The 27,165-nt window shown below is 39.0% G+C and overlaps 1 protein-coding gene across 2 annotated transcripts in view; it reads left to right on the plus strand.

Annotated features, from left to right (window-relative positions):
* The window catches only part of pard3bb (par-3 family cell polarity regulator beta b), a 179,938-nt gene that overhangs the window by 118,542 nt on the left and 34,231 nt on the right, over positions 1 to 27,165 (plus strand). The gene's annotated exons all lie outside the window — the stretch shown is intronic.

A 27,165-nucleotide genomic window follows, 5' to 3' on the forward strand; every position in this document is an offset into this window, starting at 1 on the left:
ACCTGAGCTCAGATTGGGAGTCATGCTGGAAGGTTCTAAACATATCCATAGTAACAGTTACATTAATAAAGTTGCACCAACAATGGGTCACCTGCCATGACTCAGTTTACTGTCAAATGTTATATATCTACTGTCAGTTTTAATGTCTTTATATTGTGTTTTCTTTCCTAAAGCCACTCACATGTTTTATGGGTTACATTAATTAGTACACAGCTTAGTTGAATCCTCGATTCTGATTGGTCAGTTCAGAACATGTGACAAATTGTTAATACAGTACTACAGACCGCTGTCAAGGACAATAATGGCTGTTGCTAAGTAGGATCAAGAAACATAAAGGAAAAGAGGTTAAAAGACGGAGCGCTGGACCTCTGATAAATCACCAGAAGAAAACAGACAGGAAGTAAGCACTAACAGGAACACGGTATGGGCTCTGCCATGTTTAAGCACTTGTTAGTGAATCAAAAACTGTGAACAGACTTGAACAGTTACAGAAAACGTGATCAGTTCTGCCGTAAAGTTGTTGTCGCAGTTGCAGCCTTTTGTGCGCCGTGAAACAGAGTTTTTTATTTGTATTTGTTTATACCGGAAGATATCGGACTACGATCATCTTTGAGTCTATTAAATAATTTCAATTTATACTGGAAGTCGAGTCATTAGTTTCTTTAGTGTCTGGCCGTGTAATAAACAGGATAATGTGCAGAGTCAGGCAACCTGATCAGCCTGCCGCGTTTTCTTTTCCCCATAATGACTGCTGCACATTATCCCTTACTAGCAGGTGCAAAGCAAAACCTGTCAAATGTTAACAGCTTTTCATCGGGCCAGTGATGCATACCTGTCTGTTTTTTAAACTCCCTGCAAAAACCATGTGTTGAATCTTTCAGACACTGTTTTATTTATGTAACTCTTTTTGATTGTCGTTTTTCACTGGTAAAAAACAACATCTGAGTCCGAAAATTGACATAATGGAAAATGAAGGCTGAGTTATTGTCAGTGGATATTAAATCCCCTTAGGGATACACAGCATTGCACGTGACTTAAAGCTCTTTATTTGGACAAATCCAGTTAACAAAAACAAACTTTAATCAGTCCTCTCAGGTATCATTGAGTACAGCTTGTCTTTTCAGGACTCACACAGTGATCGCTCTCTTACTTTAAAACCAATTTTATTACTGCGAAGGCCAGGTGCTTCCTGGATTTCACCTTCCTGTAACACTGACATTTAATCCCCCATGGCTGTTTGAGAAAAATCTCTGTGAGCGTCTGAAATGGGTGTTCACGATGGAGCTAAAATTATCCGCTTCACCAAACGACTAGTTTATTTATCACAGCACATCAAAGTTTAAACACTGCATCATGTCCTTGTCATGAAATACGATCTTTATCATGTGTGCTTTGTCTAAACATTGGCAGTGAGCATATCACCGGTTCTACATTCTAAGTAAGGGTCCTGTATGAACCGGTCATTGTGTGTGTGTTGCCCTAATGTGCATTACCAAGAGAAGCTGCAATACACTGCGCCAAAAGTCAGCATTGCCTAAGAAAAAAAGCATTGGGGGTAATTACAGTAGAAGCCAGTTCTGCTCTCAGGAATCCACATACTAAGAAGTCATGTTCTAAATGCCATAACTAAGTCAATACAGGAATTTGATTAGTGCTATTCTTAGTAACGAGAACATTTCGTGTAAACAGGTGGAGTCAGCATGATTTCATACAGTAGTCATTAGCATCCAACTAAAGAATGCTCTTACATAGAGTTCCTTTTTGTGTGATCTAGATTATTAAATGAAATTAGTAAATTAGTATTGCAGGGAGTTGTTTGATGTTGAGCTGTTAAAATATGTTCCAGGGTGTAAAGCCCCCAAGGGACAAGGCCTGGTCCCCCATGGCCTTTAGCCATGACTGTGGAATAGATTAGTGGCGAGCATCTCAAATTTAACAGTTCAATAACGTAGACAGGTGCCAAGCTGTGTTTAATGTGAACCCATCATGTGGTTTCAGTAAAAAACATGGCCGCTGACTTTCTCTCACAAGCTGTAGCCGGCTTGTTTTTTGAATTGAATTGAATTGTTATCATAATCTGCACATTAGCTAGAGCGTAGTTCTAAGCAATATAAATCTTACATCCCCGGCCGCCGTATAGATAGAGCTGGACGATGTACCGGATAGGGTCATTGTTCAAATCCGGCCCATAACCATTTGCCGCGTGTCTCCCCTTATTGACACTGTCTCTACAACCAAGGCACCAGTTGCCAAAACAAATCCCAGTCTAAGTAAAATAGTGCAAGTTGAATATTATTACTGATAATCTATTATTACATCAATATTAAACAAAGCATGTTGCTTTTGTTCTGAGCATAAATTTTGTTGTTCTGACTGTTTAAAAATCAACCTTTTAATCAAGCCAAATGAATGGATTAAATATGTGTTCATGACTCTAGCAATTTTTGCTATTCAATGCGTTATGCTAAAAGGACAAAGGTAGAATTTATAGACTACGTATTTTCTGACAGTTTTTTAGAACATGCGATTAATAAAATAAATACATGATAATGAACGATACACTTATAATTCACAGCCCTACTCTAAACTCATTCCTGGGTGTGATGCAAGTGCTATGAAATCCTTATAAATATATATATATATATATATATATATATATTGATTCATGCGCAAGGGCCTTTGTCACTGTATCCCCACTGTGCGTTTGCTCTAAAGTTATCCCCGGCCCACTTTAATTCAGATCTTAAAGTCATTTGGTTTGTGACCAGCCAGGAGCAATCTCCTTTTCCCTTGCGATCGATAGCCGCACATTACACCGCTCTCTGCTTCCAAATGAGAAAACGTTGTTGTTGTTGTTTATAAAGCTGAGAGGGGGAGCAATTAGCATGCTTCAGAGGTGGAAATGAAGTTTGAAAGTTAAAAAGGGGAAAGGCAAATCAAAAGAAAAACAGACCAGTAGCTGTAGTGCCTAACAAGCCTCCTCTCATTAAGGATGATGCATTTATTAATTAAAGCACAGGCGATTATTTACCTGCCTTATTCTGCGGGAAGTGCGGAGGGAGAACTGATGGTTATGGAGACTAGCCGACGGCCAACTAATTCAATTTCACTTTTATTGGTTTGTTTGTTTCTCCATAAGACCTTTTTATTTGTTGTATAGGATTTGCTGAATGAGTAAAAGCAATGGGAACTTAAATATAGAGGCAAGAAGGGAGGGAGAGTTCCTCATGCAGTATTGCCACAGTATATTGACTGTTTCTTTTTCCCCCCGCATGGCTCCATTACCATCTCGTTGATTCATGGTTATGGGTTAGCTGTCTCTGCTAGCAAAATTATGTTTGCCTAAAAAACAATTATCAAACAACAAGAGCCACGCCACAAGTTTGTTCCAAGTGAGAGCATTGTGTGCTTGTGGGTGGCAGTGTGTATTTTGGAAGACAACAACAGACTTTCTCCCTAAGGAGGGTGGGGGGGCATAAATCAACAGGGCGCTGTTGCTGTTGTCACATGCACACACTATCCTACACAGAGGGTATGGAAGCCAATTGGAATAGTGGGCGGTTTGACACAGCCTTTATTATAGCAGTTAATTACAAGGAAAAGCTTTCATCTATCTATTGTTTCCCATACTTAAATATGTGTTAATTTACTGTAAGTCATTGAAGTTTTACAGGCATTTTGTGGAAGTGGCATGAAAGCACAAGTTTAGATCACACTGAAGTTCTGCACATTTCTGCTGACTTTTGTCTGATAATTTTGTCGAAATATGTTGAAAGACCTTTACTTTTGTATCATGTTTTGTTTACTTAGTAAGTGTGGGGATACAAAGTGTTCCTACTACTTCTTTGTTGTTTAATATTTCATTCATCTGCTCGAAGGATGCTTTCTTACACAAACTTAGGAAAGTCAAGGAAGGTACACATTGTGTGATTTCCACTTGAAATGTATCAAAACAGAATGAAAAGATCCTTATCCATCACACTTTTATGACATGAAGCACATCCTGTAACGTGAAACAGTTCCTTTTATATACGAGGCCTATTTTAGTTTAAAAATTAATAATGCATAGACACATTTTTCAAAGGCACTCATGACTAAATTGCACCTTCATCTAACTCATACTGTAACTTTTATATGTATCCACTGTTTCCAGCATCAAGCCACACATCAACTCAATGATACAAACTGAAAGTCTTGTTGGAATCTACCTGGTTTCATAGTTTAAGAATTATTCCTTTCACCATAAATTGATGAGTTGTTAAGGCTTACATTGTTAATGAGACACTCATCAACTACTATAATATTATAATATAATCATTTAATATCCTTCTGTGTTTCATTAACCTGTATTATTAGTAAGAACAGTCTGATTTAAAAACAGGTGTCATTGACAGCACTCGTAATGCGCACAGCATCTTTCAGCCCTCCGCTAATTACTACATTTTGAAGTTGTGTTGAAGCATTCTAGCTAATTTTTAGTAGTGGCCAAGCAGTAGAACTACAATTTCCGTGTCAGTCACAAGACGCTATTGGGCTCAACAACACTTTCCCCCATTGACTTACATTGGGAAAGAGACGTCGGTAATTTAAAGTTTATTAATATATCACTCAGATTTTTAAGCCAAAACTGGACGTGGCACTTGTGTGATTAAGCGGATTGGAGGCAGGGCGATGCAATTGTGCATGCTCTATGGACCCATATCCTGGTCATTTTGTACTCAACAGTCAGGCCATTTTGACTTCATGCCTACTGAACACGACCCATAGGGGCCAGACCACCAATTCTGTATCCAGTTAGTGGATTGTATCCAACCATATTCAGTATTAGGGGGCATTGAGCCAATCCCAGCATGCATTGGGTGAGGGGAGTTACAGCGTGGCTAGGTCGCCACTCTATGAAAGTGCTAAGACATACTTAGAAAACTACACTCATATTCTTACCTTCAGGTAATTCCATTTAGTCAAATATGGGTGTCTTTGGACTGTGGTTAAAAGGAAAAAAGTGAAACATGCAAACTCAAATTCTCCGTGCTGGGATCTGTGGGCTTGGAAAAAGAAACTTCACTATTTGGAATTTCTTTGCCATCAACTCCTGTCACTGTATGAATGTGTGTGAGTGATTCAGGCCAGCTGTTCCGTGCAGTCCTTTCGTTTTTCCAGCCAATATAATGTCCTCTACTGCTCATTAAGATTTTAAACCAGACTGAAGAGTTTCCAACCAGACAGTCAGAAGGTTTTTATTCACTAATGTAATATTGCATTTATCTTTTGCTCACATAAAAAAGACATGCACCCATTCAAAAGCCAGGCAAGCCCTTCAGTCATGTTAATGATCATATTAGTAATTTAGTTAACTAATTACTGTCCTTCTGGTGTCAAGAACAAGAACTGTATTCTTGGGTAATTATTATTATAATCTTTTTTTTGCCTTGTCATTTTTAAATTCAAGCATAGCAAGAACTTTTTCTTTTAGAAATGGTATGATAAATAGATGGCTTAATTTCACTTTTCTACAATGAATATTTTACAGTATGTTGTTGTGGTTGTAATTGATACAGAATGTATCCATAATAATCCCCCCCCCCTTTGTGTTGAAGCTGAAATACTATTTGATTTCCTCAGATGATTATAGGCAACATTTAAAAGCAGAAGGCATTATTGCTTTCAACAGTTCATGAAAAACATGTGGAATAAATTAAGTTTTGGTTGTTATTTGCAGAGAAAATCCCAAATGTTTAAATCCTCGTAAATGCTCAGGCACAGTTTTAAGAGGATCGTGTATCATATCCTGTTGATCGAGACTGAATTTCCTGAAGTCTCAGAACCAAGCAGGCTAACTGTTTGTTTTCTGTGTTTGCACTGTTTTTTTGTTTGTTTTACGTTTACCAATTTGTAGTGTGTGTGTGTGTGTGTTTCTGGAATTTCTCTTTGTCTTTTGGTTCAAGGTTTCAGTCCTCTGAACTTGGTCCAATATTCTCTTTAACCTTTTCACTGCTATTACCCAGAGACAAGCAAACCATTGTCTGATTCACAATAGCAATAGGGGAAAATCCCGGCATGTGATTCCCATAACCTTTCTTAATTTGATTTTACATTTTTTTAACTAATATATGTGAAAACAATCCTCACTTGCATTTTATTTAGCACACCATACCTCTTAAAGACTTCACAATGGCATCAACAATTGCGAGCATAGAAAAGGGCCTAATTTCCACAACTATCAATTGTAATGATCTTGCGACCATCTTTTAAAAACCTCAGATGAAGTTGAACAGGTCAGAAATATTGGATCACTGACACACTGTTGACCTGTGCAAAGACAGAGACCCTTTTCACAATGATAACTCAATTACGTGCCACAACCAGCGTTTTTGTGGGTACATTAGTCATGAGTATCACCCACTGAGACCCATGACTAACAATGAACACCATTTTTCCATCCTGTAAAAGCACAATAAAGCAGTGCCACTGTACATAATACGTTCTATTTGGAGTGCAGGGTGAATTAAGGTTAAGTATCATTCTTATGGGTATCCTTTTTTCACATGTTTCTCATGCACTCACAGAGACGAGTTGTATCCTATGTAAGAATCAAATGGCCTCATTGTGTTAAATATATACCATGAAAAGATGAAGTACCATTTATACTGACCTTTGTAACTCACTAGCATTAAAATGTCTACAATAAATTGTGTATATATCTTGCAAAGAGATCAAGAATGGTCATGATGTCAAAACTTACACTTTTGTAGTTTAGACAAAGATATGTGTTTTGTGGATCGTAAAACAAAAACCCTGAAAGTCTGAACCAAGATGGCAAATTGTATTTCTCCTTTAAAACATGGCAAAAGGTAGAATATGACTTTTTCAATCCTTTTGTGTTTACCTTTCACAGTAAAAGCCCTAGACTTATACATCGTGGAACTTTTTTATCTGAACCAAATCCAAAAGCAACTTGGCAAAACAGGAAATGAAGTTGAATCCATATTTTAAGAATGAGGTAGCACATATCTTTCGTCAAACCTTTTATTTAACTAGTGTTGCAATTGTTGCAAATTCACACCGCGACTGTACCCATTTAAATATATATATTATTTTTTTAATGCAAAATATTTGAATGTTGAGCATTTTTTTGTTGTTTTACATGATTTTAAGTTATTAAAGGTTAAAAATGTCCATTACAACCACTCATTAAAAAAAGGCTGCGGGACAGGATTAGTGTAGCATCACTGAGGATATTACTGATGTCTCTAGTGTTATCTTAAACATACGTTGACTACAAGGGATCCAAATTGAGTTTATTATTGGAAATATTCATATTTAATATTTAATGTTTTTTCTACAAATGGTAAAAGGCTCCTTGCACATTTGGCTTAAGCTTAAATTTAGTTCACCTTATAGTCTCTGTTCATCCCTTTAAAATCATTTGTTGCAACCACGACAGCAAAAGGCGTATGTAGTTGGGACCTTGCATAGTCTACCTTTTTAAATGTAATAATTCTTATAGTATGTTCTGCTTGGATAAAACTTGTTAAATCATTAGAGTCCTTTAAAATATATCCATATCCGTTTATTTCCATACCATGTACTCGAAATTGGTGGACATTTTGTATTTGTAATTTTACAGCCATGCTGGGGCAAACAAAACCCCCTTGCCCATGTTCTCTCTACACTCTCTGTCACACACACAACATACATAACCCTTTCTTTGCATGACCTCTAAAATATCCATGTGAGCCATTAAAAAAACTGAAAAAATCTGTGCTACCTTGAGCGTTTTATAGGTGGACAGGCAGAGAATCGAACCCCAACTCTATAAGTGGAAAGCGACAGCGGTGAACCTTGTAGTTGAGTGGAGCCCTTTGTTATAACAGCGAGGGTTAAGAGAACTGTTTGTGTTCTACATTTCAGCATTGTGTCCCTCTCTAAACCTCTCTGTTCCCCATTCTTCCCTCTCCAATAAAAGGTGCATCATTATTTTTCTATTAAATATGACATTGGGGAATAAAACACTGTTGTTGTTTTGTTGATAGGTCCATCCATTTATACATACTTTATATTCCTGTTAAGGAGTGCAAGTACTTAGACTTAGAGAGTTGGGCGAGTTGGAAAAAACATTATGCTCATCCTACCAATATAACAGCAGACTGTGCCAAGTAAGGCCATATTTCTCCAGTCTCTGTTATTAATGCTAGCGCTGGGCTACCATAAATCCAGTGGAATATGTTATACCACATCACGCAATCACCAAAGACTGCTCTGCTGGCAACACACACACACACACACGCACACACACACACACACACACACACACACACACACACACACACACACACTCAAACATGGCACACTTGCATTACTAATATGTTGATTGGAAGGCGATACATTTCAAACAGGCCAAAATTGAAATTGTTTGCTCAATCAGCACTCATAAAATTGCATGCATACACAAAAGATAACAAAGCACACGTTCAAAAGAGACATATAGTCACATTCAAACAATCTTAGCATGCTAACGCATATGCTCACCAAAAACGCACTGCCAAGTTCTGACACAAACCACACATTTTTCTCCTGGAAAAACCCATTAGTGCCACTGCTCAGGCCATATTCTCTGTCTGAATTCAGCCTCAATATAGTGAACTTGTTTTTAACTAGCTGCTGGATTGCATTAGAGTAGATTTTCGGCTGTGACGACTTTCCCTTTCCTTCGTAAGCGTTCCTGGAGAAAAATAAACCCTTAATTTACTTTGTTGACAGCTACCACTAGTAATTGAATCACTTATCCATTGTTCAAATTGGATATAGTTCAACGTTAATTTATCTTCTGACAAATCAGCAATATGTCGTGTTGGCTTCGGTAAGTAAAGGAATGGGTGGAGAACTGAATGCTAATAAAGAAGGTATGTCAGACTGTTGCTGAGAAAAGATCTGAATTACTAAAATAAGCTGGTTTAGGATAGATAGAATCGGAGGATGAAACCCTCTTTATTAGTCACATACATGCACACAGCAGAGCACACACAGTGAAATTAGTCCTCTGCATTTAACCCATCCTAGTGCTAGGAGCAGTGCAAAGGTTGCACTGATGTGGTGCAGGAATGGCAAAGAAAGCTTCTCCCCAAGAAACACACACATATTGCAGACACATGATCATACTAACTCAGTTGTACATTGTTGTGCATCTGCAGAGTGCACATTTTGCAGTCAGACGGTGGTGTTTGCTGTACGATCATGGGGTTGAGATTCAGACTCTAGCCTTATAAGGAATAGTGGAGCATTGGAATGGTACAAATGTGCTGAATCTAATGGAACAGAAAGGAAACTAGAATTCCACTGATGGTCCAGAACAACTGTGAGACCAATAAAATGAGGCTTCATGACATAAAATAAGAAGGGAGAGGGAAATAAGGCAAGAGAGCAGTTATTCTATATTTGATAAGCTTTCCTTTTCAGTTTGAGAATGTTCTACTTAGCAAAAAATTAGGGAAAAGCCATTTAATGTTGGGTCAGAATTTGGAACTCAAGTCAAGTAAGTGATGACTCGGAGACTAGCAACTCAACATGGACTTTAACGCTAATGCCTTTTTGATTTACTTGGACTTAAATATACTTGTTAACTTACCCCAAACCCATAGATTAAACAGTTGGCCATAAATTGTTAAAAAAAAGGATTTCACTTTCTGGATTAACCACTGTAGGTAATGCTATTAATTCCCAGCAACCTAGCATGTAATTACCCATATCAGCTTTACTCAATCTGACGTGACAGTGTCTAATCAAGTTGCAGGGAAGAACCATTGAGAACTAACAAGAATGCAATAAAAAGTATGTTGCTTGAACATTAATTTATCTTCATTCATTAACACTCTAAATTCCCAGTAGTTCAACACTTCCTTAGATCGACTTTGTTTAAACACACCCAACAGCTTCAATCAACTTGGGGGAAAGAACCATTACAAAGTAAGGTTACATTACTGAATGCCTGGTTAAAATGATGTACTTAAGATAATTCATTGTAAGTTAAAACTATGTGGTGCTCAACCAAATCCAAAGTGCAAAATGTGTCAAAAATGGTCAAGAGAGCATTATGACTTGTTTAGGACTCAAATCTCAAAGCTAAGAGCTTGGGACAAAACTCAGGGAATTTTTAGTCTTGACTTGGGTCCCCAACCTCTGTCGTCAATATTCCCAAACATCTTTCCATGTCCTTTATTATTGTCTGCACTACATGTCTAAGCCTCCCTTTCTCCGTCTTTCATCTATTTCCTGCTGCTCTATCCATGTCTATGTTGATGTATGTGAGTACGCCCAGCAGCAGGTCAGGGGGTTGTAATCCCCGAGTCAGACAAGATGGGATCAGTGCCGACTCAGTGGACCCAGACATATAGCCGCTTCTTCTGGGGACTTATTCAGACACACACACACACATACACTACAGATATGATATACATCCTCTCACTGCCTCGGTCAATAATGGAGACACTCTCATGCTCCAACATTTATTGTTCCTCTGTCTACCCTCTTTCTGTCTCTTTTCAGTCCCCCTGGACCACTGTGCCTTTGAGCTAAACTCTCTCACACACACACGCACACACACACACACCACTGAGTCATGTGGTAATCTTCAGCAAGGTTCATTGGTTATGACTGACTGGAGCAATTAGGGACTGCCTCATCGTCAAGGATTTGGGGCCATAACGGTTAAATATTTTACGCTGACTGACCATATAAGATAGCGTGTTTGTGTGTGTGTGTGCGTGTGCGTGTGTGTGTGTGTGTGTGTGTGTGTGTTTGTGTGTGTGGTGGAGTGGGGCTGTGAAATGGCACATACAGCCACCAAGAGAATGTAGAAGAATCTCAAAAGTGATTCCAGTTTGAAGAATACTCAGAAGTCTGCCAGGGTGACTCCCAGAATAGAACCATTGTGTGTGTGTGTGTGTGTGTGTGTGTGTGTGTGTGTGTGTGTGTGTGTGTGTGTGTGTGTGTGTGTGTGTGTGTGTATGTGTGTGTGTGTGTGTGTGTGTGTGTGTGTGTGTGTGTGTGTGTGTGTGTGTGTGTGTGTGTGTGTGAGGGGTTAACTTCAGGCTCATATGAAAGCAGCTAGAGCCACTGCAGAACATCAAGCCAAACCCATAACCATTATGAGCCAGGCTGGTCGCAGCCAAGTCACACAGCCTCCATTTGATTTGGATGGAGAATAGTGGAAGCAAACCTGGTGCTGATAGAGATCCCCTTACACCCCTCACACACACACATGCACACCATGCAAATATAAGTACTTAAAACAATATCAACATGATCTACAGTAGGCCTACTCCTTGTGCACTTTTCCAACACACTGCAACCATAAGTCTCACCGCACTGATAGAATTGCAGTAGTACTTTTCCAACAATTTAACCAGAAAAATCTTGGAGCTTACATCAAACAGTGAGCCATGTTGATCTTTCCTCACCAAATAATTAAATGTATAACCACTGTGTTCTGCTTCTTCTTTTGGATCAGAAATAGATGCTTATCTAATAGGGAAAACTCTGACTGAATAGATTTAAGTATTACAAAGTGTCTTCTTATGAAAAGATAGAAACTGTTTTTGGCATTCCATAAACCTTTTTGGAATTGAATGCAAATGTAAAATTCACCTTGTGAATTGACTCAATTTACAATGTTAAACAGACCTATTGTCTGTTACTCTGCACATAATATTTTGCCCGTTGATTGTTTTGTCTATTCAATGTCAGGAAATTCAAGTAAAACTTCACAGGACATATTTCAATGTCTTGTTTGGGTTTTCCAACAGTCTAAACACCCAAATAGATTCAGCTTACTTACTTTTTAGAAAATCCTTCAAATTGGATAAGCTTGAATGAGTTTGCATCTCTTCTTGAAAAGTTACATTAATGACTATTGAATTATCTTAATAGTTGCCATTTAATTTCCCTGATCAACTAATTGTTCCAGTTGCAGTCATGACCCAGGGTTCATTTTGTTTGCTTTCCATGGTCAAATATATCATCTTGTGAAAAGTATCTGCAGAATCTCTCATGTGAATTGGTGTATTTTAAAACTTAAAAAGTGCTGGTGTTAGCTTTCCCACTTCCTCAAAATGTGTAACAACATATCACAAATAATGACCCATAACTCACAAATGGAGGAACACAATCATGGTTCATTGAACTCAGGGACTCGAACAGCAACTATTACAAGAATTTTCCAAATGAAAATCTAATCAAAAAAACATAAAGGAAGATGAAAACTTGAACAAAAATGAGTGTTGCAGTGCAACAATAGTTTTTTATGCAAATATATTGTTGAATAAATAATGACATTATGAAATGATGTCTGCAAAATGTTGGTCTAGCATAACTACCCCTAAACGCTAAATCCCTTACGCAAGGTCTTCATCATGGCCCATTATTCTTTGCCCCTTGGTATTAATTTAGCCACCAACTGGTAGTTCAGACAGCAACATAATACACCGTAATTTGAGAGGAAACAGGGGTTTAAAAAAAGACAGGAGTGAAGTCAACGCCAATTGGAAAGAGTTATGAAGGTAAGAAATAGGAAATAATGTCAACAAATGAGAACACTATTGAACACTGAGTCGAAGATGGACAGAACAGTTTTAAAAACATTGTCGGTTGAATGAGGGGATGAGGTAGATTAAATCAAGAAAAAGAAAATAGAAAGATAGGGAACGGTGGGGTGAAGTGAAAAACATGAGCAACTCCGATGGATGGAAGGAGAAAAGAGGGAAAAGGGAGAGTTATGCATTGGGTCATTATGAAGGAATGTTAATATGATTAGTGAATGACTCTGACCTCGCTGTCTGGAACTGGTGCCTGGCTGGTCTGATGACTGCTGGACGTCTGACACACACACAATAGAAGACACGGATGACAACATACATGTGCCAGAACACTCTCACACACACAAGAACAAAAATGCATGCTTCCACATTAACTCAGAGGCACGGAAGCATGGCTAAATACACATATTCCTTCTTAAAAAAACAGCAAGACAGAGACATACACACACTCCCTCGCTGGTATGTGTGATTTGTGTCTTTTCTCTGCCAGCAGGGCAGGATGAGTCAACATGTCGTGACTTATTATCTGTTTTTAACATGCATGATTCCCAACAGTCTGGCCTCATAAAGCAGGGGTCAAGATCAAATACTGCTCATGAATCGGGGGTTGTTGGAGCTCCTTCAGTAATTTGTTTATGGCTGAGTCCTAAGGGTGACAGACATCATTTATCTTGTCGCCCTGACATTAAAAATGGAAGAAGCCTTGATTTAAATATTTGTATATGAACCAGTAACCTCCATGAAGTTAATTGAGGTTACCACATTTTGGAAACATGGAGTTAGAGTTGTTGCACAGCACAAAAAAAAATAGTGTTCTTCTTTTCATTGTTCCAAATTCACAGGAATAATGTTCCTTTATGCATATAACGTACCAGTTTGATGTCTGTGTAATTATTATGTAGCAGCCTGGTGTCATTCGCATGTAATTTGAAAAAGGTGAACAGAGTCAACGGTTATGTGTCATGGCACTGCTATCCATCTTTCTGCCAAATTATTTACTGATAAATGCAGACAGCTTTAATGACTTCCAAAATGACATGTTCATTTTGATTCCTATTTTAACGCATCTACTGGTTGACAACAGTTTTATTTAAATTGTTGATTTAGATGTTTTGCATTTGTTATCATTGCTTCGTATTTGCTCCCAGACTGGCAGCAGGTTGACGTTGAGCAAGACACTGACGTGTTTTTGACACGTCCATATCCAGCAGACAAGACCCAATTTGAACCAAAATACCATTGAATCGCTTTGCGCCTCCTCATTTGCATAAACTATCCACCTGTTTGTGACTCGTCAGCCATCTGCACCGTGCGCTCTGTATTGGCGTCATGATACCACACAGATGGGCAAAAAATACATAAGGTCAGGACAATACTGAGCACTTGGAGCACTGCTTACGCTGGTAGGTACAAAAGTAGGTCCTCAAATGTTAATGTTAAGAACTCTTTAGCAACAAGAAGTTTGAATCGTAAATCTTTATGACTGCATCCCAAAACTGTTTGTGAAACAGTAGCAAGACATGTTGTCCTTGTGTGAATCCTAGCTCAACTTACTTTATTACAGCTCTGAAAGAACAGCTGACATCTGACACATGCAGAAAAGAACAAAAAATAAGTGGTGCTAAACACCTACCTAGTGGCACGCAAGAAACAAAATATCTAAAAGTTGAGCATGGAAGCTTTTTTGTCATTTAATGGCCTCGAGATGGAAAAGTTGTCTTTAGATCTGAATAGTATAGGTGAAATATAGCAAAGCAGCATTTTATCACATTGCCTGACTTACTGCTGGATTATACATTAACCAACCACATTTTGGGCAGTTTGACCTCCAACAGGTATGTATACAGTATCCATAATATGTATATGCATAGATGTATACTGTATACGTAAGGTAGATGGTGCATCTGAGTTACCTTATTTCCTATCACCTTATGGTCCTTTTGCACATAGGTTACTGTGGAATTTGTATAATAATGACATAGCAGGCCATTGTGCAGCTAAACATGCAACATCGGCTACATTGTCATATAGATATTGTACTTTTTTGTGTGTCGGCAGCCAGGAAAAAGATGTGCTTGTTTTTTAAGTCATAAAACTAAAACAAACTTGTAAAACCTCACCTTTACCCACAAACAAAACCAATAAGATTATATTGTTTAAATGGCCATGCTTTTTTCTAGACAAGGTCATGTACGGTATACATTTTTCAACACCCATACACACAATGGCCATTGCTCCCAGAGATCCAAGCCCTGCATGTGTTTTCATCTGGTCCATAGGCACATTCAGCAATGGGCCATATCAATATCCCATGCAAAAATAGAAATGATCCTTTAATCTAGCGTGAAAGCCTCTCTTGTTGCAGTGCTGTTGGCAGAAACGGTTGGAATAATACAGTTTATAGAGGTCACATTTGTGGAAAACCTATCTGCGGATGTGGCCATGGTTTTGTGTTTCGATGTGTGAGTGTGTTCATTCTTTTTAGGTATAGCTCATGCATCTTGATGTTACCTCTTATCAAATCTTCTATTTAGTGCTCATGACTTCTGTTCAGGCTCTGAAAAAGATGCCAAAATCCAAACACCCACAAAATATCAGCTAGATGTGTGTGTAAAGAGTGATGAGTTTTGGTCCAATGGAGAGTGTTATCACCACTGGCCACTGCACGTTGGACAGAAGAGATAGCCAAATGGCGTGCATGTGTGTGTGAGTTGGTTTTGTGCGTGCATGTGTAAATGCTTTTCTAGATTGTTGGCTCAGCTGTGTTGTCGAGGACACACACACCTTTAAGTGTCCAATATGTGTACCTGTGAGCACACGGTCTACACACTTGTCAGTGTGTGAGCAAGTTAGGATAAAGTGTGTGTGTATTTGGAGATTGTCAGCGATTCTTAAAGCAGCATGCAGCTCTTGAGCTTCTGAGAGAGACATATCTGACGTTGAAATATGGTGAGTCATCTGATGGATAAGGAATACTGAGAGATGGAGAGGAAAGGACTGTGAAAGATAGAGTCATACAGGAGCAAAGGCAAATAAAAGAAGGTTTAAGAAAGGCTAGACGTGAAAATAGACAAGTGAAGGAGTGGGAGATCAAGAGTCTCCTGGAAGTCATTCTGAGACACAGTTCTAGAAAGCATCATTCTGACAATATAACGTAAGATGTGCGCTTTTCTTGGTTAGCACTCCAACACACTGTAGGTGATAGGCTAAGGGGCGGGACATTTCTAAGCGGCGGATCCATCACAACAGAGCCGTCCATACCAATCAGAGCAGACTGGGCACTTGTTTCAGACAGATATGAAATAAGGTGCACTTTTTAGACACACATCTGAAACTGAAAATTAGCATTATGTGTCCTCTTTAAAATAGCATAAGCTAAATTCCCCTAATTCCCCAATAATGTTAAACGTCCCTGGGGCCTGTTAAATCAAACTATATCTCAGGACCAAAACAGAAAAAGGCTTGTGCTTTATTTCGGTCAGATGTAATACTGAGCATATGCATGTATCTGCTTCAACATTCTCAGCCATTGACGAACTCAAAGCATGAGCACAATCCTAATATCACTACCGCAATTTGTCCTGAATTGATGTACACATTCCCTTTCCCCAGTTTGAATACAGCCACTATAGTTACTTTCACCTTAAATGTCTTCACCATATTATTTTACTCACACACAGCGCAAACAGTGTGAACACAATGTCCAAGGTATGTATAAGGTGTGTATATTCTCATTGCATTCTTTTGCTAATACCTCCAAGATCTCTTGGTAATGAGACTCAAAACCCTCTTGTTCCCTTCGTTTTTGGAGACCTAGGTATGTGAATGTATGTAAAGTAGATGTAAAGTTATAGATTTGTACCTCTAATTCAGCCGGGGGGGAATGTGAGTGTGAATGGTTGACTGTCTATATAAATTAGCTATGTGGTAACCTGCTGAGGTCGTAAGTTCCCCAATGTAAGCTGCAAGACCGTGTTGGTTCTATTTCTACAGCTATAGAACATTGATGGACTTGTGCCGGATATATTTCAGGTACGTCATGGATCTTAATGTCGTTACCTCAGATCAAGTCTACATTTCTACTGAGCTCTCATGACTTCTATTTAAGCTTTGAGAAAGAATCCAATAGGCTATACATACACAGTAAGCTTTTATAGGTAAAGTATGTCTTCATAGACAAGCCTTGCGTTGTTTTTCCATGGATTCTGCATGCTTTTTCGTAGAGGTAAACACTAATACAAACATAAAACTCTTATGATCTTTATTTGTTTTCTCATTATAGTTGGTTGTTTGCTACTACATTTTTCAGTACACATTTGTTTTATGTATTGCTTCCCTCTTGTATTTCCCTGTCAGCACAGACAGGCGTTCATGCCGAGCAAACTGAAATTGCAATTTGGGGAGAAAGTGTTATCTTGAAACATGGGAAGGGTGTGTGTCAGGGAAAGATTCAGTGAGAGTTGCACAGCAATAGAGGAAACTTGAGTCACATGCAGAGATACTGAGAGAGCTTATGTAAGTGTGGCATTTCAATACAGCTGTCCAAAATGCTGACTGAAAGAAAGTCAGTTTCACTTAATGTTTTTTTGTGATAAAAAATAGACACTACTGCTCAAATGCTGCGAGAGGTTTCACTGCAAATCAGTGTAACTAGTGAGGCAAGGGAGGCTTTTCAAGTTCCACTCTGGTCTGCATTTTGTGGTATTTTTCTTTATACAGCTTTCCAGCTCAGTGGGCCTTTCCATTAACAGCTGAACTTTTCAACATTTTCCAACTTTTACTTTGTAATGCTCTTCTTTAAATTAGGCTTAATGGACAGTAAAATGTCAGCCTGCCTTGGTGATTCAATTAGTTTTAATGTGAAGCAGAGGTAGACAGAATTTGAATAAGAAAAAGGGTTATTACAGTTGGAGCTGGACCTCTGCTATGCATTCACATTGAACAAATAACAACTAAATGTAGCATGTTATAGGTAGAAGAAAACTTAAATGTGATGAAACTTTATTATGTGATTAAAATGTGTTTGTTTGCAAATTCCCAACATTTAAAATATACATTTTTCTGGAAACCTCAAGAAAGCTGGTATATGTATTGTCCATCTTAAAAAGGTTGCCAATTAGCAGTTGCTTTCTTTTTTTATTCTGCTACTGCCATTGTAAGGCTTCTATTGGTTGCTTTTAAATGGAGAGATTTGTGTCCAACTGCTAACTCAAAACTAGCCAACCTCTTCAGTGAAGATGTCTCAATAGTGTTAGGGAATTCAGGCCAAGTCCCTCACACACATACACATAGACACACACACACTCTCTCTGTCCCCCATCTGTGAGTTCAGCTGAACAGAAGTCTCCCGGGGCTTTTCATTGGCCGAGCTCCACACTAAGAGGCGAGCTAATTGGCCAGCTGGGGCCCAGCCGGTTGTTGGAGGAATGGCATTGGCCGAGAGACGGGTCAAGTGACATGTCATTGGTCAGATTGGCTGGTCACCTGGCAACACTTCAGGCTTTCCCTCTTGAGAAAGCCTGGTGAAAAGTGTTAAAAAAAACTGGGAAAGACTGTTGAGCATAATTTGGCAACAGCTTTTCTGAAAAACTGTTAGTTAATTTGCAGCTTTTTTGTGATGTTAAAGTGTGTATTTGTGGGAGGTGCAAGTCCTCGCAGTCCTCGTGTGAATTTGATAATAACCCTCAATCCCGAGTTCCAAAATGGTTTCGAGGCACTGTGTCACATGTTCAATCTGTTGCTCTCACACTCAAGTGAGACAAGATAGTGTTCCCATCTTCAGTTATCTTTCTACTTGTATGTGATTTTCATCCAACCACCACTCATTATCATTTATTTCTACACGCTTCAAATGTTTTGCCTATTTTTTCAGGGTCTCATCAATGAAAATAAAATATACGTTCAAATTTCTCACAGAAATGTGTTAAAGAGTCGGGAGATTATGACTCTGGTCAAAGAATACCATCTAGATGCTTAAGGCTTTGTCCACCTCAATATTCTCCTTATAAGGTTTCCTGCACTGCAACTACATCACTCAGTATACCAAAGTCCACCTTCCACCAACAGTGATCATTCAAAAAACCAAAAGACATCATTCCCATGAGAATAAAGACAGTTAATTTTAAATGTGTAGATACATGGCCAATGTTGTCATTTCAAGAAGGACAATCTCCAGTCAGAGTCATAATCTCCCGACTCTTCCTCTCTTCCTCTGTAGGTTAATATCTATCTACCTCAACCTTTTTTATTAAGTAGCAGAGTGGCTAATCCAGAGGAAATGAGAGGTAGAGGTTAGTCACCAAGGATTAGTCTGGTTCCAGGACATCAAACATTCCATTCCCACCCAGGAGATAATCATAGCCAGGTTAGCCAGGAAATTAAGTGACTGGCTTTATGAGGGTCTCTAATCCCCGTCTCGCTCTCTCCTTACATTTCTCCTTCTTTCCCACCCATCCCGCTTTCTCTAAGTCTGTCCTCCTCCCATGCCCATCCCCCATTTCCCTCCCCTACCTAGACCAGAGCTAAGTCTTCATCCTGGCCAATCTGCTACAGACTGCTTCTGTCTGCAAGAAAACTTCCATCTCCATTTCGTGGAGGGTATTTGATAGATGACACTATCCACTACTTACACTGGAGGTAATATCTGACCCTGCAGCCAAGTTCGAGCTTTCAGACAGATTGAAAACTGCTTAGTGATGTTTCTTATATCTTTATAAGAATGTTGCGTCTCCAACATGCTGTCATTTGCCTTGAGGTTATAGTTTTCCTATTTAGGCTGATAATCTCACCGTATCAGCCCAGCCATATCAGCGAAATTGGAAAATAGGTCAAGGTTTTTGGTCAATTTCTGGAAAGAATTTGTGACTAGAAGGTTTCTCAGGGGTCATGGAATATAGGTCAAAAAAAGACTTAAGCTTTAAAGACTTTATAATAAGTGTTTATTTTTGAGCATTTCTTTCAATGCAAGACCCCCGGGTAGATCGAATGACGGTTGACTGTTTGTCCGTACATGTGTTACAAATCTGTTCATGGATTCAGGTCCAAATACAGGACAAAAGCTCAGCGTAGCAAGTGGATTTCTTCCTCCTTCCACAGCATGTCATCCCCAGCACAATGGAAAATATTGCCTCGATTTTCCACACTTCTTTGTCCATTGTCCCCTTGTTTCCTTGAGCCCAGTATTCCTCATCCTTTACGATGTTCCCAGTCAAACACACTCTATGAACCAACCTTGCACACATACATTCATAAATAGGTAATTTTTGTTTGCTCTAAATTTCATATTTGTAGGTATTTTCACCTACAGGGAACCTCATCCACATTAGGAGTCGAGGTATGACTTTGAGGGTCAATTTGCGTAATGCTTCATTCCTTTAGATTTGTGTTGCATGCCATTGCACAACATATTGCCTCATTTGTGACACCTCACATCTTACACACTGATATTAGTCTTCCTCTCTACATGTGAACACTGAAAGTTCTGGAAATCTGCACCCCACATTTCTATTACCATTGATAAAACTGCCACTTGCGTGTGGACAATAGCCCAAAACACATATAAAAAGCAATGTAACATTGGATACTTTTGTATTTCCCTGTCAGCACAGTTAAGACTATGCCATAATTTAGTTAATACGTTTAATAAAGCAACATTTCTATTTCATTTCATTAAAGTCAATCAAAAATATTGGCCTGATCCAGATAATGGTTTGCTATTTAATGATAATCATTTTAATAAAACCTCTTTCATCAATTTGGGAGCCAATATAGATTTACATTTTTATAGCAGATTTTTACCTGAACTGACATTTAAAACTAGAGGGATTTCATAGACGACAGAAGAAGGAAAACAGAAAAGATGAGAAGGGGGAAAAGGAGCAATGTTAAAACGGAAAGGACAAGATATAAAACATGTAGAGACCAGAACAGTATGACACTGGGAGACAAAAGGAGAGAAGAGGTCAGGTCTTTCATGAGATTAGAAGAGATAAAAAACAGAGGAAATAGAGGATAGAATCAAAAGAAACCCAGACCATCACGACCCCACATCTGGAGCCAATCACCTGAGAGAGGAAAAAGTGTGTGAGGGAGGCAGAAAGAGAAAAGTGACACTTTCATCCTATTAGAGCTCCATCTAACCTGCCACTGTAGCCACCTGCTCCCACCATCACACACAATCATACACACTGGATTTTTTACTGCATTCACAATCTGCACATGCACTAGCACACGCAAACACACATACGTTCTAAAGGTAGCGATGCTGCTCTTATGTGCTTATGGTCTTATGCTAAGTCCTGCTCCTGAGATATCATAGAGAAATAAATAAATAATACGAGAATCCAGAAATGAAAACCCAGCAGAGATTTTCCTATACCCAAGGTGCTGACACTATAAAAATGGCAGTGAGTAAAAAAAGAGCCTCGCTCTCATTTCTCTGCTCTCTCCCATCATCTGTCCGTACATTTTCCCCCCTTTAACCTTTACCTCTTTGCACTAGCACCCCATGCTTTTTGCTCTCTCTCTCTCTTCTGCTCCCTCAGTTTTCCTTGGAATCCACCTTTCTTTGTTCCCCCCTAATCCTCAAAGGGGAACTTTTTTTAAGTCGGGAAGTTTGGGGTATAGAGATGGAGAGTAGAGTTCGGGGGGGTTGAGGTAGACGGATATACTATCTGGGTGGGGGCTTAGAGGAAACTAAATTATCTTCCTTCACTTTTCCGGCTCCCCTTCTCCTCATCCTTCTCTGTCCCTCTATATATGCCACCACCCCCTGACTCTCCTTTTCTCTCTCTGTCACCTTATCAACTCCCCACCTTGCTCTTTCAAGGACAAGCTTAACTGTTAAGAACACTAAGGATTGGATAAACCTGTATGTGTGTGTTATTTCACTGTGTCCTCTGTCTTTTATTTTATTGTTAATACATTTTATTTGTGTCTTTATCAGTATGGTGTGCACTTCGCTAAATATTATTTGTGTTCGTTTTTTTGTGTATTTTTCCAAAGGCTTTGCAGCAGATACTAATCCTATCCGCTCTGCTATCGCCTTACCTTCCTTCTTACTATCATTTATTTATCCCCATCTCTTTCCCAGCACACTCACTATGTCCCCTTCTTTCTTCTTTCTCTTTCTTTTATTTGTGTCCCTCCTTTTCCACACTATTTCTTCCCTGCAAATTTAAAAATTGAACTTGTAAACATGCACATATACAGTAGCTCCTTTTTCACTTTGCCGTATCAGATTGTTTTTCATCATTGTGTCGTAGATTGTGCATGTTTTATTTGTCTTGTTATAACAACGAACATCTCTTGACATATTCCAAATATGGGTACTCTTTTCCTATTTGAGGACAAATAGTCAGCCCCAAATCGTAATCTATTTAGTGGTCTATGTCTGGGATGGTGTGAAAGCTGTGGATTGGACCCTGCTTTGGACTCGGTCCACTTTCAAACAGACTTTAGTGTGTGTGTGGTGTGATGGCAAAGCCGACCAAGCACAGAACTGTGAACTACTATTAAATCAATCTGCTGTTCATAAACTGCTAAGAGATATCTTGACCCCTGTAAGCAAGTGTAGCGACAACTCGTAGAAGATAATTTGGTAACTATTGTAATATTCCCATGTAGCTCAGTGTCGACGTATGTACAATGAATTAGTTACCTGCCATTCAATATGACTTCAAGTTCACTCCTCTTTGTTGTTTGTTTTTTTTTTGTAGAATGACGTGAGAATGTTAATGCTGCATTCAAATGCTCTTTAGATGGTCAAATACCTTTATTTGGAAAGTTGGTGTTTTCATCAGCTTTATGGAAACAACATGGACACAACATCTTTGTGCTTTATTTTATTGCACAAAGTGAAGGTATTTCTGAGTGTTTCTGGTGGCATTCACGTGAATTTCCCCAGTCTGGAAGCATTTTTCTAATTATACCAACACCCCATGATTGCAACCCAAGTACTCTGTTTCGCAATGTTAACAAAAGTTTAACACAGTTCCTGTATCCGCCCGTGACTGGGATCCAGTCCAAAATGTAATGGGTTTTTCTTTGGTCCATGCTTCACCTTTGAACATGCTTCATGAAAATCGGGCCAGTAGTTTTTCCGTAATCCTGCTGACAAACAAACAAGTGTAATTAACCGAACACCAGGTGGAAAAATACATCAGATTTTGGGGTTAAATCTTGTTTTCTGCTTACAGGATTAGGGTTAGGGTTATGGTTGCATTTAGGCATATAGTGGTTATTGTTATGGTTTAATCTCTAGTGAATAATGACAAAGCGTTTTTTGGTTTATCAGGATGTGTTGTATTGGGTTATCACCTCCCTGATAACTTTTAAATGCCATTAAAAAGATAAAAACATTCAATTTGATTGATAGGTCTACCTACTGATATGCATACACACAAACACACATTTCAAAACCTTATTTCCTCACAAACCTACACTAAATCAACAGGATACACTTTGCATTAAGTAGTATTAATTGCTGCATTCATAGGAGTCGCACTAAGCTGCGTGCTTTCGGGAAAATTGACCTTCTGTGGTCTTAATTGTACGAGAGGCTCAACAGCGGCGTGACATTTAGCTGTGCTCCAGTCTTAATTCTTAGCCCTTTATTCTAGTGCTTTGCTGACATTTCAGTTGGAATGGGTTCGTGAATAAAGATGGTTGGTGCTTCTTTGGTGTTGTAAACAAATAATCACATTTGCTCATGATTATTTTATTCTTTAACTCTATTTATCTGCCTCTCAATGACTCTTACTCGGTTTTACATCAGCCTCACTGTTTTGTGGTGTCTCTCAGCAGGTAAGATTTTAAAACCCAATAGCACACAGTGACCATAATGGTGTATACATCTGCCGTATCACAAGGTTGTTGATCGATAGCAATGATTCAGCCATTACTTTGCCAGATGCTGAGATTTCTGGTTTTGAAACTTTACTTCCAGGCCTTGGCTTTTATTGTGTTTTGTAAACACCCAAAGAAATACCACCAACTGAGATACATATAGTTTCCTCAAAGATGAATCGGGATGCTACAAGCAGGTAAAAAACACTCCAATATATTTTGTTCTACAGCTTAGAGAAGAAGAAACAAAATGGTATTATTCTAGATAAATTGTTAATAGTAAACTTATTTTATTCCTTCTGAGTTATCTTACTAAAATTGGCAAACAATATGGTTGTATATTTCTTAAAGAATACTTATAAGGAATTTATAAAACTGATACCAGTTAGCTTAGCATAAATACTAAAAACCTTGGGACAACAGTTTGCCTTTGTCCATCCAATGGCATCAAAATTACTCTAAAGATGATTAATTAACATGTGTTATCTCATTTGTTCAATACCTAGAAAGAACATATTTTAATAGGAAAACACTCCTATAGAAGTAATAAACAGTAAAAACAAAAACAATCATTACAACAGTGTTTCATTTTATATTTAACTAATCTTCACAAACACTGAAAAGGTGTTTTGCAGTATGTTAAATATATGCAATTGATCAACTTTATACAAAAAGCAATACATGCTTTTATTTTTTTTCAGTTCATTTTGGCTTGGGCTTGAACAAGTGCATTGAAATCTGGCTGAATGTCTGAGGTGGATATGTGAAGGACAGCTGAGAGGTGATCATCAGTGATAGAGGATCTGTATCTGGATTTGTTGAACTTCATCACTGAGAATGTCTGTTCACATGTGTAGGTAGTAGAGGACTAGAATCTTCTGAGCATGCCTCCTCAGGTGTGGAAAGTTCTCCTCTTTGAGAGAAGGGTAAAAATTCAGCAGTGAGACTGACTTAAAGTGCTCTGCCAGAAGTGTGTCAGACTGCAGGTCAATGAGTTCCATCTGAACATCACTGGGTGCATTATCCACACTGCAGGTGAAGGGAGAAGAAACCATGTGCATGTCAGTCTCAACTGTTTTGAAGTCTTGAAATCGCCTTCAAAACTCACCATGCAGTGCTTCTAACATGGATGAGTACCTGTGGAGGTGATCAGCTGATTGTGCGGCTTCCTTGAGTGTTGGGTGAGAATGTTGTCCTTCATTTGGCTTGAAAGAAGCTGCAACTTTCTCATGAAAGCCGTACATTTCATGCACTAAAAGGCCCTTGCATTGCAATTTGACATTTAGTTCATTAATTAGTGATGTCACATCAACAGCAAAACCAAGGTCTACCTGTCAGTCTGCGTCTGAAAGCTGTGGGACGTCATTTCCTTTCTTCACACAGAACTCCTGAATCTCCTCTCTCAGGTCCCAGACATTTTTCAGTACTTTGCCCAGGCTGAGCCACCTGACAGCTGTGTGATAGCTTATGTCACGATGTTCAGTCTCATTTTCCTCCAAAAGTGCAACAAACTCTGTGATTCAATGCTCTTGCCCTGATGAAGTTAACTATTTTAGTTACAAAATCAACAACATGGTTCATTTTTAACACTGTCACTTTATCCTGCATTCTCTTCAGAAGTCCAAAATGTTTCCCTGTCAGATTTGGACAACCACCCGTTGTCACACCAGCCAGCTTTTCCCATTTGAGTCCCAATTTGTCCAAACATGCCTCCGTGAACAAATCACTCCCAGTTGTTGTTCCTTTCATTGACTGCATGGCTGCCAGCTCCTCCGTGATTTTGAAGTCTGCAGTCATCCCACGTAAGAAGACGAGTAGCTGGGCAGTGTCACGTACATCGCAGTTCTCATCCAAAGCCAGAGAAAAATTGTCAAAGTTGACCGCTCTGTTCTTCAGCTGAAGCTCCAGATTTCCCAGGATGTCCTCAACCTTCCTCGTTACAGTGCGTCGGGAGAGGGGCACGTCCCCAAATGCGCCCTTTTTCTCCGGGCATATTAGTGCTGCAGAGTCCACCAAACACTCCTTAATAAATTCTCCGTCAGAGATATGGGATATGGCTTAACTTGTCCTGACAGCCGCATCTCTGGGTGTGCAAAGTTTTGTAAAAAGTTCTTGTTGGTTTTGCAGTTTAGCTAGCAAAGCATCCGACTCCCTTGAGCGCTCTTCATCAGACATGTTCTTGTATCTCTCCTGGTGTTTGGTCACGTAGTGGCGATTCAAACTGTAATCCTTTAACACAGCGACCTGTGTACCACAAACTAAGCACACCGCTTTACCTTTGACTTCTGTAAATAAATATTTAGCAGTCCCTGTCTTGTTCTTTTTTTGGCGTGAACTGACATTTTGAGGGCTAGCTGGCCAGCATCACTTTGCCGTGCATCACACGTCTCTGTTCACGCACGCACGTCATGGACGTATAATACGCACGTGCGTCCAAACGTAAATAAAAAAAACAAGTTTTTCAAAATAAAAGCAACACACTTGTATAGCATGAACGGCATAAATATGTTTTCATTCATGTTCTGATTGACCTCACGCGGGCCGGACAGGGACGCCCCAAGGGCCGGATTTGGCCCACGGGTCGTAAGATGCCCAGGTCTGCATTAGAAGAATGATGAACTACTGAGAGACCTCATTAGAACAGCCGTGTGTGTGTGCGTGTGTGTGTGTGTGTGTGTGTGTGTGTGTGTGTGTGTGTGTGTGTGTGTGTGTGTGTGTGTGTGTGTGTGTGTGCGGAGGTTAACTTGTGTGTGTGTGTGAATGTGAATAAGCATGTACTTGTGATTGTGCTCGTCTACTCTCTCCCTCCTTTAGTGCTACTTTGTTAAGAGCCTGTAGTAATTAGCCTGTGGAAATGGATGGCTTTTCACCAGCAGCTGCAATTACTGCTTTCTCTAGAATGAATGGATGGATGGACCGAGAGATGGCATATAGTATTAAATGAATGGGTAGAGAGTTATATTGGGAAGTGTAAATAAAGCCTGCGATGGAGGGCCGGGGTGATGGAACGGAAGAAAGTTTCATGGTTATCAGAAGTAGGGGAGCTTTTTTTTAATTGTTTACTTATCATCTTGTTCTGTACTGTGGAAGTGGAAGTGAACGGCATCACTGATGTTTGCCAATATAAGCTGAATCTAATGTGAGATTGGGAAGGAAATGAAGAAGAAGGTGATACAAATAGACAATTGGTAGTACCAAATGAAACAGAAAAAAAGTCTATGACATTTGCCTTTAGAAAAGCTGAAGCATAGCTCACTTCACACAGACAGGCGTTTGATTCCTTTCCACCTCACTATAGATTTAAATCACATGTTACTCACATCATTTTTGATTAACACGGTGCATTGGTCTATCAAACAGATATTCAATGGAGGTATGCCACAGTGTGAAGTATGATTGTAAATGGATGGATTTCCTCTTTTTCCGTTATGTGTCTGTGTGTGTGAGAATATTTAAATACTTCATCCGAGCATTCATATTGAATGTCCTTTGATATGAACCGCCAGGTTTTGTTGTAATTATTTAAAAACCAGAAGCAGTTTTTATGCAGAGTAGACATCTGAAGGGCTTTTCCAAAAGAAGGACCCCATTAGAAAGAACGTTTCCTTTTTTTTGTATGCAGTAAGTCATTGTGTTTGCTATATTATTCCATGTAGAACTACAGTAGTATTTTGAAGGGGGAAATAACTTCTCTATATCTATACAGTTTTTTCATCAGGGAATTACATTG

The sequence above is a fragment of the Eleginops maclovinus genome, chromosome 7, assembly GCF_036324505.1.
Source record: "Eleginops maclovinus isolate JMC-PN-2008 ecotype Puerto Natales chromosome 7, JC_Emac_rtc_rv5, whole genome shotgun sequence".
Taxonomy (NCBI): Eukaryota; Metazoa; Chordata; class Actinopteri; order Perciformes; family Eleginopidae; genus Eleginops; species Eleginops maclovinus.